Source organism: Gnatocerus cornutus, chromosome 6 (assembly GCF_029298725.1).
Source record: "Gnatocerus cornutus isolate USDA-ARS CGAHR chromosome 6, icGnaCorn1.1, whole genome shotgun sequence".
NCBI classification, from domain to species: domain Eukaryota; kingdom Metazoa; phylum Arthropoda; class Insecta; order Coleoptera; family Tenebrionidae; genus Gnatocerus; species Gnatocerus cornutus.
The window spans coordinates 17,383,108-17,398,017 of record NC_142238.1 but is presented as its reverse complement, the minus strand read 5'-3'; the positions used below and the strand labels follow the sequence as shown (position 1 = coordinate 17,398,017).

At 34.2% G+C, this 14,910-nt stretch overlaps 1 protein-coding gene across 5 annotated transcripts in view; it reads left to right on the top strand.

The window, feature by feature from the left end:
• LOC148173524 (cubilin) overlaps window positions 1-14,910 on the top strand; it is a 35,570-nt gene that overhangs the window by 2,191 nt on the left and 18,469 nt on the right. For 4 of the 5 annotated variants that reach the window (XM_088040287.1, XM_088040285.1, XM_088040288.1 and 1 more), the window contains exon 2: window positions 5,407-5,469. The gene's annotated coding sequence lies outside the window, so the exon portion shown is untranslated. Of the gene's footprint in view, window positions 1-1,177; window positions 1,323-5,406; window positions 5,470-14,910 lie in introns of those variants that run through there. The other variant, XM_088040286.1, reaches the window with a different exon arrangement.

Here is a 14,910-nt window from a genome sequence, read left to right as displayed (position 1 = left end):
CGACACCTTTGAAAACCTGCCCCAGCTCAAGAAGTTGATTTTGAGGAATCACAGAATTGGTCATTTGAAAAGGAAGTTTTTGAAGAATCTGAAATCTTTGACTCATTTATCGTTGTTTGGGACATTCATGGAAGAGATCGACGATGATGTCTTCGAAAATTTCCCCCATCTTGAAGAATTAAGTATTGACGTTCATCAGTTAACACGTTTACCGAAGAAGTTGCTTAGAAATGTGCCAAAACTGGTTACTTTATCTTTAACAAATGGTAATTTAACAAGTTTGAAATGGGACGAATTTGAAGGATTGGGGTCTTTAAAGTCGTTATATTTGACACAGAACCGCATTGTGCAGTTTGATGCCGAAAAAATCGTAAAATATATGCCCAATTTACAGACGCTGACCATCATGTTAAATCCTGCGAAGTGTAAAGTAATGGAAGCGTTTGCCAAGGATTTGCAGGGAAAAATGGGGCACCCGGTGGACGTGGCGTTCAAGTACGATCCTGGATATTATGACGAATGTTTGGAGAAAGAGTAAACTTTAAAATGTAGACAATGATAAATAAATAAAAAAAGACAATTTTTAATTTTCTAGATGATAATGTGGAATTGATATTTGTCCTAAAACGAATTTCATTGAAAATCTCTCTAGATCCTGTTGAAATATAGACAGGTAATGAAATATTCGTTTCGGATTTTGTCCAAAGAATAATTAAACCGCTCTAAACGAGTTTTGGATCTATTTCCAATTACAACTTTTATCTAGTTTTATTTGAAACTTCAATCTTTCATTTTCGTTGCGGCATAATTACGTCTATAAATCTTTCCATCTTTTGACTGCGCTGCAACAAAGCCGCAGTTTAACAATTGAGAATTGAACGCCATTGAAGCTGCGGTTGGATATCTTTTTGGTGGAAAAAATATGAATTGAACTACTTAGACGAATGGGGTGACTGCAAGAATACGAATCATAAAATTGTGTAAAATTAAATCCAGCGTTGGTAAAAGGAAGTGTCCTTTCCCAGGAAAATAGATTTCGTCACTATTAAAGTTAAAAGGATTATTTACCCTCCAAGGTCTTCTAATCTTCATATAAGTGTTGGCACATTATATAAATTGGATATAAGCTATTTTAAGTAGGGTCACGTAGTTTATTCCTGCAATAAATCTGCGAGAGTGGTAAATGCGTTACTCTTGGTCTGGGCGTTGATTCGTTTCAGTTGCAGAAAGGGACAGATTTATCAAAATGCAAAGTTTGATTTTAGTTTCGTTAATTACCTAAAGTTGGTGCGTTTCTAAACTGAAGATCTATTGTTAAACAGGTCCGTATGTTATATTAGTTGAATGCATGCAACCCCACAACTTCCATTTACTGTGACTTTTGCTGCTTTGTTTCTTGAAAATACGAAACAGAATTAAATTTGAAATGATGGATCGTCTCATCCGTCAGATTTTAAATTGTTGGTTCGTTGAGGAATAAATAAATAAAAGAAAATTATTACAGGGATCAACATCAAGTGCTTTAGATAGATTGAAACTTGGGATTTCAAATTTAAGAGCATGTTACAATCAAATCAAAAACTTTTACAATTCATTATAGGTGAGTCAATTAAAACTTTCTGAATTATGTTGATTCGCGTTTAAGATTTATGACGAGATTTTTCGACGTCAGCACTCAATAACACAACAACAAACAAATTAAAATGATTGATGGAGTTAAAGCTGTTATATGGAGTGTTTCGAAGACGTTAGGCGCTTTAAAAAGATTTCAAGTTTGAGTAATGGCTTATTTGGTCATTTTCTTTTTAACGTATTGCCATTGAGAATACTTTTGGTTCCTACTGTTTAACTGCTGAAATCGTTCCAGTATTACGAGAAGGAAGAGCCGATGTAATTATATTGATATTTGAACCAATTAGAGCGCTACAGTTAAATCAACAATCAGAATTCAGTAGCTATCTCTATTTATCAAGCAATATAATAGATCGTTGTTCAACTCCCGAGAATTAAATTTACTTACTGTATTATTTAATTATTTCTCCCGATTTTTTAACAACTTGCTCACTTTATATAATTCACTTTTTTTACCCACAGAGCGGATTTTTTCTAAAACGATTAGCTAAAAAAATCTGTTTATTCACAATCAGTCAACAATTTTTCATTTTCTAACTAAGATTCTAAGATTACAATGTTGGTGGTTTAAAAAAAAAAACGGACTTTACTTACTCCTCATTTATTTTGAATACCGCATTTCAAGGTCATAATTTGTGAAAATTGTGGAGCTCTACGGCAAATTTGAGAAGATTTATCCATTGAATTGAACATAAACGAGTACTGGAACACCCAAAGACCTGTTCGTGATTGTTTTCAATACATAAATCCTCTTAAATTTGTCGTAAAGCTCTACAACTGTCACAAATTGTGACCTTGAAATGCGGTATTCAAAATAAATGAGGAGTATTCTCTTGATGCCGTATGAAAAAGTGGTTGTCTATACCTTATTTATTTTGAATACCGCATTTCAAGATCATAATTTGTGAAAATTGTAGAGCTCTACGGCAAATTTGAAAAGTTTTATGCATTAGATTGAACATAAACGAGTACTTGAACACTAAAAGACCCGTTTGTGATTCAATTCAATACACAAATCCTCTCAAATTTGCCGTAGAGCTCCACAATTTTTACAAATTATGACCTTGAAATGCGGTATTCAAAATAAATGAAGAGTAGATATATCCACTCCAGATGAGTCATTTCCAATGTAGAGCATGGGCGAAAGTAATTTGGTAACAGTTTTTGGAAGCAAAAAAACAACGTTTAACAATATTGGACTTTTCACTTTCTTTATTATTTTTTTTAATATGATTGTGAATAAAATAGTATACAAACCTCGGTAGAAGTTCAATTCCTGTCTCTCTCGGCTGACGCCTCCGTGACAAACTTTTTCTCTCGAGAGGAATCATGAACTTCCCGCCTCGGTATGTAATCTACTATTAATGAGTATCTAATTAAAAGAAAATCAAATTTGCTTTTCAAGTTTACGATGTTCAAATTATAAGAATCACAAAAAGTCAAAAATGTACTTATAAAGAAATTGTATAAATAAATAAGTCAAGGCATTCAAAAATTCAAAGGATTTAAATACAAGTTTAAAGAATGTTAAATCAGAAAGGATTTAAAGAACTAATCTGACGATTTATAGTATCTAAATGAGAGATACTTGAGAGATTTGAGGAATCGAAAGAATACGAAAAAGTTTTAAAAAAGGTAAGGATTTTTCTAGAATAACCTTTGAGGGATTTAAATAAATTTCACGAATTTATTGCACATTTTCTTAAAGAAAAGAAAATTCGTAATGACTGTGATATCTTTCGCCATAATTATGCATTCTCTTCACGTTCAAGTTTGCGCTCATAAACGCAAACTAAAGGAAACTAGAATGCTTGGGCTCCGAAAAAAACTTTGGGATAAAATGGGATTTTCTTGACAAATGATTTAAGCTGAATGTTTTGAGAACTGAATTTATCTCAAAGTTAAACATTTTCGCTAACGGTTTGCTTTTAAATTGGCCGAAGAATCAACCGTGTGACAGACACTTTATCACATTCCTTCCCTTCAACCGACCCTACCTCAGTCATTTTCACATGCTTTACCCTTTCTTGAATATCTGGGTTAGTAAGCAAGGTTTAGATCGGTGAATGCTGCAACAAAATATGAGAAAAATTTAGTTATTGTAATTTGGTTCTTTTCCCTGTGGGTCGTGTTGTCGTCGCCTTGAACCCGATTGAAAAGTGGTTGTCTCTAAATTTAGTGAAGCGGATCGAATTAACAGGATTTGGCCAGGAACTGAAGTTGAAATAAAATTCAGAGAGACAGTGTCGTTTTTTCTCCTTCCTGCGGAGCTTCCGTGCTGTGCCTAATTAGGTGTGTTTAAAAATCATTGTTGGTAATTTAAACAAGTCTTCCATCCGCCATCAGCGAAGAAATTGTCTCCGGCGGTATTTACTTTAAATTTCAGTTGGGTCTTATGAAACATAATTACGTGTTCTAATTTGCGCGATGGCGAGTTGGCTATGGAAGTAATTAGGCTGGTAAAGAGTAAATGGGGCAGATGGGTTGGGATGAGTTACGAGATTATGTATCGGCGTTGTAGAGGTGCTGTTAGACTGTAGAGTAAGCAGAGTAAATAGTTAATAAAGTGATGGGGTAGTCAAACAGCTGTTCTATGGGCGAGGGGAGGGTGGGGGCGGATCAATAGGCTGCCGCCGCCGCCGCCCTTCTTACGGTCGCTCTTGGGCTGATCCTTCTCATTATCGAAGGACTGCAACTGACGCTCCGCACCTCGGATATTTGGCTGCATTTCAATAACAAATTTGTTTCTAGTTTTGGACGTGCGTTGAATCTTTCTCATGAATCTATGCATGGGGAGAAATTTGCATCTAGAAAATTACTGGATTAGATAGGTAGATGATGGAGAAAATGCTAGGGCTCAAACTAAAGAACGGCTCGGCAACGCTGCGTGAGATTGACAGTTAACAAATCAGTTTCTGAACTCTGACGAAACCACTAACTCAAAGCTGGAGAATGTAAACAATAATGGGATAGTCAATCACCAGTGACATTATAAGAAATATAATTAATTTACGTGGATTACTGGAGATTTTGAACGGCATTTAATTTTGCTTTTTCTGTCCTCAAATATTTTCGGGCATTTGTGGCTCTCCGAGGGTTTTAATCTGTCGAACTAAACACAAAATACTTTATTTCCTGGACTTTCAGCTTACGGCTTTTCAGTCAGTCACTTGTCATCTTACACAGTTCAAGCCACCCCTTCACGGAAATTCCAACTTTTACTATAAAATCCCCTATTTTGATCGAAATGTGAAATATTTATAAATTTTATAAGCAACAATAAGAAACGCAGCATCACCAAAAATTCGCATGCATACCAACAAAAGCATATTAATAATAAATTTCCATAACAAAAGTACAATGCAGATATCAGATGGCACAAAATATTCAACAACTTTATCTCCATTACAATAGTTTCACATTAGAACGCATCGTTGATTTCCACGTGTGGAAATTAAAAAAGTTACGTGCAACAACATAATCAGCTTATTGAATCAAACTTTTCACACGAGATTTAGAAACACACAAAAAAGCGTTTTCACCTCGTCTGTGCTGTTTTATTTGAAGCTTGTCAGATAATGTCATGAGTGTGAAAACTCTAGCCACGATAGCGTAAAAGGGAGGTGAAATATCTTGATGAAATGCGGAAATATTTTATTAGGAACGACATTTGCTGTCGATATAATTCTCGTCAGTTTTACGTTAAAGATATATAAATGGGAGAAGCGGGTGGACATGTTCTGTGATTGGAATTTAGAAAGTTTTTTTTTTCAGGTGAATTCGGAGGTTTGGGCCTGTCGTTTACCTCCCGCCCTTGTCCCCGACTCTGACGATATGGTAAGTTATGCAATATAAGAGCGCTAAAATTTATCCCAAGCGGTGCAGTATTTTCAAAATATGAGGACTAATTAAAGTGAAAAAAGTTGATGCGCTGGACTCAAAATTTTATATTGTAAGCTCCACCTTGTGTTATTATTTCGTCAAGTGTCAAAGGAAGGAAATTGCATCAGATAAGTAGTTAGGTTCCACGTAAAGAAAGGTCCCACCTCATGAATTATAATTGACTGATTTTGGTGCTCTTACGCCAACACCGCACAGATCAAACGATCGTTTTAGCACTCTCCAGCATTGTTATACGGCGGCACACTTATCTCCCCTAGGAGTAGCTTCCAAGAAACGTTGACAAACTGCCAAGAAATATACCTAACAACCCCAGATATTCGCTAGGGAAATTGCAAATATCGTGCGCTACTCTGTAGAAGCAATGACAGCCTAGACGCAAATTATTGGCTGCATATACCGCGACTACACTTCTTTCGTTTCTGCAACAAATTTAATTTACTAAACGAAAATACTCGAAGGAATAGCTCCTGTTTCATTTCAAGAAAAACATAATAAAAATAAAAAGAAAAACATCGATGTAATTGAATTAAATATTGCGGAGGAAGACGAACTATACTATTTAGTTATCGAAGGGATGTGTTTCAAGTGGTTTTTGATGGCATTTGCCACGTTTCAAAGAGTTTCTAAAGACAGCTTATGATGCTTTTCGACGTCGCTGACTCTGCTGTCATATCAATTTGTCTGCGACCACCTTGCAATGTGCCGACATCAGATGAGATCTCGGCTTGAGAGGGTGAAATATTGTCTGTTACAAAAAATTGACCAAGAAACTAAAGAATGAACTCTACTGATCACATTTTACATAGCCAGTTACTCAGTTTTTGTCAACGTGTTGGTAGCTTCGTTGTTTTGACATTGGTTTTACTGCTACCAACCGATTTTAATTTTTTTCTCAATTATGTGAAGGGAATAGGTGGGTTTAAATATTTGATTTAGTTTGAGATAAATTTTAGAAAATTGTTTGCGAGATAAATTGAAAAAGATCTTTGGAGTGTGAGCTATCGAAATGTGACATTTTTCGTGATCTCGAGTTTAGTGCATCGTCACAGCGTTAGACAATGTAAGCGTTTTCGGAATCCGACGTTATCCTCCGAATATATTAGTTTCCATCGTGCGGATGCCAGTAAACACATACAGAGGCCCCGTAATAAAAGCAAGTAAGATGAAAGTATCGATATCGCGTTGCGGCGCGCCTCCATCGGTCGGGCCGCCGACTCCTGCATTATTCAAAGCTCTGGGAGATTGTTGCAATTTAGCCGTGTTCAGTTCGTGCTCGTGGAGCATTACAAAGCCAGCGTTCAAATTATGCGACAAATCACCCCGGCTTAGTCCAGGATTGGCCCGCTGGTCGCCTTCTGTTTCAGCACTAATGCAGCGACCTCTACGGCTTCCGCCGCAAATCAGGCCCGGCCAATCTAAATTTAAATGCGGGGATAAAAGGCCGATTCCGCGCCTGCCATCGCCCGAACGAAGAAGATTCATTCGCGTTTAGTACCAGTGCGTTATGTCGCTTGTGGACGCGTGCTGATACATTTTGCCACTTTCCAAATACGAGCTTAACGAATTACTGTCGAACAAGCTAGAAGCCTAATAATCCGCAAATTTTAAAAGGATTATGGAATGAAAACATGGGCGACAAAAATGGTGGAGGCGCCGGGACAAATCTACATTGATTGTTTACCAAATGGGATCCTAACGATCCACTTAAACGGAAATCTCATTTTTATACATTGCCGAGAGGTTCGGCTTCTGTTTTAGACCACTTTCAGTCTAACGAAAAAAATCGCACCTACACAAAAATTATTTTTGCATCACCAAACACTCAAAATATTGTCGGTTGGATTTACTAAAGCAATCTTTATTTTATATTATCGATGAGATCTTCTAATACAACTTTACTTCTCGTTTACCTTTCTGTGGCTGACTTGTAACAACCCTTAAGAACTCTAAAAGTTTTCTACAAGGAATTACCTTAACTCTTTATGTTCGTGTATTTAGGAGTTTTATAACATCGAGTTGCTATAACGAGATCGTTAGCGTATTTTTGATGAGAAAGTTTACTTTTAATAAATTTTTGATAAAAGTAAATCTTGTGCTCGTACCAAGAATGGAATTGTTAGTGAGAAATAAACGTGTATATCAGGATTTGCTGTTTTCCAACAACTCGCTTTATTTCTTTGAAATAAGTTGCTACCCGCAAACAAGAGCTTAAAGCGCTGCGTTCATAAAAATGGTAGTTAAAGCTTCATAATGAGCTTAACTCAAACTAGTCAGGTGTTGAGTAACGAGTTTAAGTCGCGTCGTCAAACTAAATTAGAAAAACATGGAATGTAAACGAGGTTATAATGATATGGTGATTTTTGCATTTTTATTCATTATTCCGGTTTTGTGAGAGCGTCATGTTGTTGAAAGAGAGGGCAGGTTGCGAGCCTCTTGGAATATCTTAACGCGTTTTTAAATATGGCTATTATTATATGATCTATCATCTTCTTGAACTTATCTTCTTCCGAAGTGGATTCTCGTCGTCTCATCTGATGCTGCACTTCGTCTTTAAAACTTGAGTTTTCTTTAAAGGCCATTGTGTATTGACAGTGACGGATTGCTTTGGTAATGGAAAAATTGACAGGTCGCGAGGGGCGATTGTCTTTCGATTGAATAATTGATTGACTTCTAATTCGCGGATTTGATACTAAAAGAATATTTTTTTGAAGAGAAATGAATTATTCATTTCTTTAATTCGGGGGAGATTTTAAAGTGGAGTAAACACAAATTTATATATTTACATGATGAAGAAGAGGATTTTTTTATCGAATCTTAAATTAAAAGACCTGGCGCAACTTTCATTTTAAAACGGATTAGAATTAGGACGTTCAAACATAGATAAAACTCGTAGTAGTGGCAGTGTTATTGTAGTTTCTAGGTATGTGGGTCAAAGAAAGATGGCAGACAATAAATGTTGCTTTAAAGTTACAAGGTTATGAAATTGGTCGCGTTCCAATAAAAATTTATTGACCTTTAAAATGGATGCAAGTTTAAAATTATGCACTGAAAGAGTTTCACTGGGAAAATGTGGGTCATCTTCAAGTTAGAAAAACAAGAGCTGTTGTTATTTTTTAGTTTATTTTTAATTATAGCGAAGGAGAATTTTAACTTGAGCAGAAACTTCCGTTCGGAGTTATGTCAACAATCCTTGAAGTTTCCAGGTGATCGAAGCGAGATCTTCCTCTCGATGTTTCTCCAATATTTATTTATTTCCCTGGAAAATTTGGCTCTAAACAAATTCTTTTCGCCAGCATCGAATTTACATGTTTTTCACTGCAATCTTTTAAGAAAATATTTACATAAAAACGAAAGGCGTCGCCGGCAATCAGGAATGAAAAGGCGTCTCTTAACAAGACGTATCGGAAAAACAAACTATAAAGAACAAACAGTTGTTGTGGTAATAAAAGCGTTCGGTTTTCGTTAAGCTCGTCTCGGATCGACAGCTTTTGCTAATATAAAACATAAAAGGCATCATTAGCCAAGGCTGAGATAACAGATCTGGACTACATATAAAGTGCATTACCGGCCGTAACCGTATCGAAGTTGGCGGTGAATGGCCCAAATGGGGCGTGGTAGAGCGTCGCGGCGCCGGCGCCACCACCAGACAAAGAGCGGTCTACTAATGATACACTACCACATTAACACCGCTCCCATCCTGGGTCATCACCCTGATGCACGCGTTTTGGGACCCGAAAGAAAGAATTACGACGATTTACTTAGCCTTCGATATTCATAAATTACGAAACCAATCGCTTGGGACTGATTTTATGGAAAATGAGACCTACCCGTTCACTAATTCAATCTATAAAATAATAAATTTATAAATATGTGGCGCATCCACCAATTTGCAGTTGAATAGAAGAGTTGCAAAATTGCTCCCACGCTGTTTATTTTACCAACTTTTTATGCAGGCTATCATTTTATTGATTCGAAGATAATTCGTGTCGAGGTTACCTTGAAATGTCGATCTGCGTCGTCTTTGGAACCCAAACAACTTTATTATTCGTTTCTTTTATTCTGTTCTCTCGGTAACAACTTTTTTATTGTCTAGACAAATGGCAAGTATCTGCATTCCAGCTAGTGCGCTTTTCCATCCATTGTCTTGTTGAAAAGCCGCGTTAAGACCCACAATTATTCAAAGCGTTTTAAAAATATGTATTTTCCATCGTCTGTTCGAAGATTCAATCAGCGGAACGCCGCCTCTTAAAAATACTCTAAATTTAATAGAATCAACGACAAGTTGCTTTGATTAAGAATCAAGAAGCGTGCTCGGGAATTCGGTAATTGAATTTATCACTCGATTCGCCACTGGATGCAGAAGAGGAGCGGCGAGATCATTTGAAAATAAGAAGTTGCTACTTCTTGTGGCGTGCTTTTTATACGATGGAGGGTATTAATGTGAGCTTTTTGAATAACGGGCTACCTGCGTGTTCGCCCGAAATTAATTAACCCCGTAATTGTATTCATAGCTTTATTTGTTACACAGATTCGGTCAACATTTGCACACAAATCTCCGATAAAAGCGAGCTTCCGCCTCCAGTTTCCGCTGCAGAATAAGAGCGCTAGCCAAAATATACGGAAAATTGCGATTAAGAACGCATTATGGGATCACGAGGATAATGAAACCTTACAAAATAATGTAACTTAACAAAGAGGAAGTTGTAGTCGGTGAAATGCAGCGGCGCATTTCTTGCATTGTTAAATGTTACTGTTTGTCTGGAGCTTCTGATTAATTTACACAAAAATAATAAAGCTCGGTGTCGCTTCATTAGAAAATATTGTTTCAATGTTTAAAAGTAATTTCCCGTATGATAAAGGACAAAATTAAAATGTCAGCGCCAAGATTGATGCTCATAATAAAGTAAAAGAATACACACCCATGTGATATTTAAGCGGCAATTTTTCCACTGTTAAAAACACTTTTCAGCCAGTTCCGCAAACTTCATAAATGTTTTATTAGAGCGTGCTTAGCAATCACGTTTTCTTCATTCCAAGAGGTCGAAAGAAATTCCACCCAGATCCGGGAATTTCCGTTCCTTATCAATTCATATTTAAACTCAGTGGATAGTCGAGTTTAATTAGAAATGGGAAAATCTAACGGGGACGTGTACTAAGTTCAGTTTCAGGATAATATATTGGAGTGTTGGCAATGGTTCAAATCGTAAATTAGTTCCTTAATAGAAATGTTCATCCTTAATGACGGATTCTTGAAAAGTCAGCGGTTTTGATGGCAAGAAAAATGAAGATTTTTTAACAATAAATTTCCGGAGCACTGAATAAATCGCTCACAGTTAATTTTATTCATTTAATTGCGAATTATTTCAGTGATTTTATTAATTGATTCATTAGCAATTAAACTATGTGTTGTTATTGTGTGATAATTGGATTTTATGTAGTACGTGATACCGGGGTAATATATTATATGGGTTTTTGCTTTTTACTGCCTCGGTCTTCACTAGTTAAAATAAAAAATTTGAAATGGAGAGAAAACAGGAGTGGGTTTTTTAAATTTAAGATATCAGAAATCTGGTTTTGATGATAAAACGACATTTATTCAAAAATCTAAACAAACATTGATAAATCGAGCATTTAAGACCATTATTTGGAAATGCATTTTTTGGATTATTTGTCGTTAGTAGGGACTTGAAACAAAGAAAGGAAAAGTCGAAAAATATAAAGCTTTCCAAGAATAGACTTCAGAATTTGAACAATTCTCAGATTTCTTAGCTACATTTTAGAAATTGTATAAGATTTTTTATTTGTGTTTGTAGCAATTCTAACAATTTTAATGCTACAGAAATGAATTGTGAAAAAATTCTTTCTATTTTTAGTTTACCAAATGAGTTTACAAAATTTTAAAATTTTGCCGTACAAAACACAGATTTTAGATTTTTTTTCTACCAAAACAACCTAATTTTTTTTATCAGAAATTATAACTTTGGTTATTGTAATGAATTTTGGAGTGCCTACAGTATTTAAATAGTCTCATAAACGTGCCAAGTCTCAAAATGGTACAACAAAAGAGTCAAATCTTGGAAATTTTCATAATTTAGAATAAACATTTTTTTTAAGATTTCACATTTTAAGCTGTAATTTTGGCAATTTTTATGATTTATTAATTCTGAATTTTAAGGAAATTTTTATTTTGAGTGTCCTCAGTGAGTGTACAAAATCTTAAAATTTTATCTTGGAAAGCACAGATTTTAGATTTTTTTTCCGACAAATCAACCCAAAATTTTCAACAATTTTTATCAAAATTCTTAACTTTGGTATTTTTATCGTATTATTATTATCTATTGTAATGTGATTTGAAGCACTTTCAGTTTTGAAATTGCCTAAACGATTCAAATTTTACAAATGTTTATATTAAGAACCAATAACTTTTTTAAGCATTTTCCATTGCCGCCCGTAATTCTGGCAATTTTAATCCTACAGGAATAAATTTTGGGGACATTTCTATTTTTAGTTTGCTAAGCGGGTATACAAAATCTTAAAATTTTACCGTAGAAAAATAAAATTTCGAAAAATCAGACTGTCTATTAAGCGTGCAAAATTTCAAAATGCTACAACAAAAAATAGTTTTAAAATTAATTTTTAAGAATAAACATTTTTTTAAGATTTTGCTTTACCATCTGTAATTCTGGAGATTTTAATACTACAACAATGAATTTTGTGGAAATGTGTATTTTAGTAAAGTGTAGAAAATGCCGAAGAAAATACAGGTTTTATTTTTTTTATCAAAACAACACTTTTTATAGAATTTTAAAAATTTTTGTATTCCTAAAAATAAAATTTCTAAAATCTGATTTTGTTGCTCCATTATTTTGCAATTTGGTACAAATAATGAATGACGTAAGAATAGAAACCTCAGTATTTTACCGCAGTGGCGTCAACACCACCAAAGATATAATTATTTTCATAGAATTTTAAAACTTTTTGTGTTCTTAAAAAGTAAGATTTTTAAAATTTTTTTGCCCAAAAATGTTGAAATTTGGTACAGAAAATAAATAAGTTAAGGGTAGTAACCTTCCCAACTTTTATTGCAGGCGCCAACACAACAAAAGACAGAAAGATACATTTTTTACTAAAAATAAAAAATTTTGATATTTTTAATAGTAATAAAACTTGGAGTGCTTATAGTTTTTAAATTGTTTACTAATAAGCTTGTTACATCTTAAAATGTTACAACAACAGAGTTAAATTTTAGAAATATTTATTTTAAGAATAAACGATGTTTTTAGATTTTACATTACGACCTGTAATTCACCCACATTTAATGTTACAGCAATGAATTTTGAAGAAATTTGTATTTTTGGTGGACTGAGTGAGTGTACAAACTTTAGAACTTTTTTGTACCAAAACAAATCAGAATTTTAATTTTTTTTTTATCAAAATTTGTAACTTTAGTATTTTTATGCTCTTGTTTTGACCTGACCTGATCATCTGTTTATTAGTGAAAAATTTAAAGTACGTTTTTCTTTAAATCCTGAGCTGTAACTCAAAACGCGAAGAACAGTTTTACTAAAGCTTGCTTTTTATTTATTTATATTACAAATGGTGGATGCGTCACTTCATTTTATTAAAATTTTTGTTAGATTCTCAAATATTATTTTAATATTTGTACGCAAATCCATTATCATTAAATTTCCATTGCACCTTCATTTTGTTGAATTAAATATTCAGAATGTCAAACGTCTCATTACCCGTCCATTTGTCCATCTGTATTTTAATTTGCATTCGGCTTTCCCATTACGCATCGTAAAAACAAAACTACAGACCACATTGAATTTCAATTCTGAATATTATCCTTCCATTAAACGCCCGATCTGACTAAAATTAACATGTTTTTCAGAGGCGTCGTTGAAAACTCGCGCCGTAAAACGTAAAATTGATTTGTTTCGATTATGCGAAAACCATTCATGCAGTAACAATCAATTTAAAATCACAAAAGACTGCTTTAATAAGCGGAACTCGGTATGGTTTAATTAATTATTTGAAGGAAATTGCAGCAAAGTGGCCATAATGAGGCAGTTAAAGCTCATCGAAGAAAAATTTGGGCTTTAAGTTGGTTTTGTTTTGGAACCAAGTCAAAAGATTGTATCGCACATAGTCGTTAAAAAGCTCGGAAGTGGCAATAAAAGTTGGACAGCGGTAAAAGGTGTGTGCATAATAAAATTGTAAAGGGAAGGAAATGTCGACTACATTTTAACTCTCTTTTAAGAGATTATAGTGAGACTGTATCAATATGTTGTAAAAATAAGCAGACATAAAACTTAATACTAAGTAAAAATAAATATTTTACAGGCACTATAACCGCTTTTATTGCAAGTTTTATCACATGTTACAAGAAATTCAATCGAGAAGAATAAATTAAAAGATTTCTTTTACGGTTCGATCGGTCACTAAATTTTATAGCCTTAATTAAAATAAATAAAGCTGCACCAAATAATGACCCACTTTCTGGTTTATGAACAGTGAGGTAATTAAATTTTTTAGGACCCACTTAGAAGCTTTTCCGTCTAGGCTTTCTTTATAGCGTCTTCAATCTCGAAAACCTTGGAACTGACTTTATGAAACATATGCACACAAATTACGATAAAAGCAAAATAAAAATATAAAAGTGGAATCTCTTTCGAGGCAGTTAATACATTTGCCAGTTTTAATCAATGTTTGCTATCTCTGAACTAATCGGGATAAAGAAAATAAATGAAGCGAGCATCAACTCAAAAGATCTGTCAACGTTAGTCGGAAATTTGACACAATAAAAGTATTGTGGACTGTTCCCACAAAGCTGTAATCTACATCAATGTGTGCAACATCTGATAGATGACTAAACCTGCCCGGACAATTGCCAATTGAAATAACTGACCACTGGGCTTCATAATAGCTTGATGAAATCGGCCAAAAAGAACAAATACATAGAAAACTGTCTAATCGAAATAATTTCAAACTTTACTGTTGCAGTTACTTTAATTCATTTTAAATTTATACTCCTATTTTTTAACGAGTCAACAAGAGGATTCTACCAACAATAACGTTTTTATAATTAAACTTCAGTAGTAAATTATATAGTTACTGCTGCAGTAAAATGAAATTTTATGCCAAACTCGTAAACTGATTATTATTTTTTTTACGAAAATTGATATAAAATTGGTGGATGCGCTTCTCAAAAATCAGATTCTGTATTTTATTCCAGTAATGATCAAGAATTTAACACTTTACTATTTGCTCTAAGAATAGAAATAATTATTTTACATTGAATATAATATTTAAGAAAATTGTTCCGTCTCGCCGCCCTTTCTCCGGCGAGTAGGCAACCAAGCAAACGTGGCG